A 2,526-nucleotide genomic window follows, 5' to 3' on the forward strand; every position below is an offset into this window, starting at 1 on the left:
AAGTAGTAGCTTTAAAAGTAGGATCAGGAGTGTTTTTCTTTTTCAAACTTTCAACAAAAGTAGAGACAACCCAAACTTGTTTCTTTACTACTTCAAGTGACGTTTTTAAGCTTGTCATCATATCCTAATTCTTATCTGCTACTGAATGTACTTTGCCAATCCACTTGGAATTATCATTAATCCATTTTTCTAAAACATCAATAGTTTTAGCAATATGCAAATCATTTGATCAAAGAGTTTTTATTCCATCTAGTAATTGATCTCTGGTAAAATCTACCTTTTGAAGAATTTTATCAATTATTTCTTGGAGCATTTTATTTTCTCTGGCTGCATATTGATGATTTCTTTCTAGATGTTTAATCAAACTATCTAGAGAAAGATTTGTCCAGTTTGTTGCTGTAACCGATTCACTGTCTGAAAGATGAGACTGGTCATACTGAAGTGGAACTAACTTAAAAATCTTATCATCTTGTCTGATAACAAGCTTTTTACAAGGAGGAATTGTTGTCTCAGTGCTAAGAATAGTGCCATCTATTAATTCCCATTTGTGTTGTGGCACTTCTGTCTGTAAGGTTGACCCTTTCATCATATTCACTCTAAGGGATTGACAGATGTGTTCTAACAAAAGCTGCCCTTTCATCTTAACAGACTGTAAATGTTTCGGAACATTGATTTTTGCAACATATTTTTATATTTATCATCTATGTGAGGGATGATAAGAGGTCTAGGAATTTCAACTGGATTTTCCTTAATCTTTGTTTTTATATCTTCACAAGATAGATTCTTGAACTTTTTGACCAAAGCCATTTATACTTCTTTTATACTTGGATAATAAAATTCATAAAAAGAAATCCATTTGTTATTCTGTTCCATCCAAGCTTTCTAATTTTTATTGTTGACTTTGTTGATTGTTGACCTATCTTTCTTTGAATAGGTTTCCATTTCTTCACAGTATCTATACTCTTGCTGATGAGTATACAGATCCCAGTTAAATATTTTCTTATACCATTCATTTGAGGGATCATAAGGACTTATTCCTTTGTATATCTTAAGAAATTGAATGATTTCTTCATCAAAAGGAAGCTGTATTTTACTAGGAATCTTATTCCTAAGATCCAATCTGTAGCTGGGGATCTCTTTTGGATATCCTAAGCCTTTTGTAGTAGATTTTCCTACTGATTGAAGCAAAATTTCTTCATGAGCTGAAAAAGGAGTACACTTTGTATATTCCTGTGTTTGATTTCCAGAACTTGGAACAAAACAAATCATGTTTATTCTTCTTCTGTCTTTATCCTGTTCTTCTTTTTCATGGGGTTTTGGAAGACTAGGAGTTTGCTGACAAAATCTAGGAGAACAATGAGGATGATTACATATAGATGGTTGTGGAAATTGTGGAATTTGGAATGCTAATTGCATATTAATTGTTCTAGGAGGAACAATATTTGAATGCAGAGACTGAAGAGTTTGTGCAATCATATTTGATAACATATGCATGAAGTTTGGATCAGAAGTAAGATCATATGAAGGACTTGGTGATCCTTCAGGAATAGATGCAATAGAGGACATTTGTGGTTTTACTGTGACTTCAGTTTTTACAGGGTTTTGTATAACAAGAGGAGGAGGAGGTCCACCATGCTCAGACTGTGCATACTCTGATTGGGGAAAGAAATGAGTTCGAACAAGGCCATTATCTTCTCGAATAGAAGTTTGAGCAGTGATAGGCTGTGGACAGGGAGAAGTACGAATAGAAGCCCAATTTGTGACCCATTTTGTTGGCAATTTAAGATCTCAACAAGATATCATTTTAGGAGCAACAAGATTTAAGCCATAGTCATGAGTGATTAGAGTAGTGAACTCAGAGGTTTCAGAAACTTGTTGGACAATAGAAGGAGTGGTCTTCTTATAAAATTTGACGACACATCGCCAATGAATAGCAACATTATTGCTATTATCTTCAAAATCATCATATCCATGTGTTTGGATGCCAAGCATTAGAGCATTGATGGCATTAAGATCATCTAAGGAAATAGAAAAATCAGGAACACAGGACCAAGAAATTGGACCATAGGCTAATGTTCCTTGACATCCTCCAATTAAAGCTTTATGAAAAGTTTTCCATCGGTGATCAAAAACACAAGAGAAGACAACAACGTCTTGACCTTTTCTATGTAGTGGCTGAATTCCAATTTGGATATGACCAAAATGAGCAAAATTGAGACCAACTTTTAGTGTAGTTGTAAACTCAGATTGCTTCAAAATGTTCATTGTTTGAAGTAGACGATTATTACTGGAGGTTTGTAGAATTTCTTCTTTAACCTTATATCTCCAGTATTGTATAGTGTCTAATAATCCTAGATTTGTATAGACATCTTTGGGGTCTATTTTTGGTAAAGACCAAGAACCAAACTTACTCTGTTCATTTAATAATGTAATAGATTTATCATGGACGATAGTGTGAAAACCAGATTGTATTTTTTCATTACATTCTCTTTCTTCTTCTTCTCTAAGAATTTCATCAAAACTTTT

Source organism: Pinus tabuliformis, chromosome 9, assembly GCF_031772625.1.
Source record: "Pinus tabuliformis cultivar Carrire ecotype Pingquan chromosome 9, CPIR1, whole genome shotgun sequence".
Lineage (NCBI taxonomy): Eukaryota > Viridiplantae > Streptophyta > Pinopsida > Pinales > Pinaceae > Pinus > Pinus tabuliformis.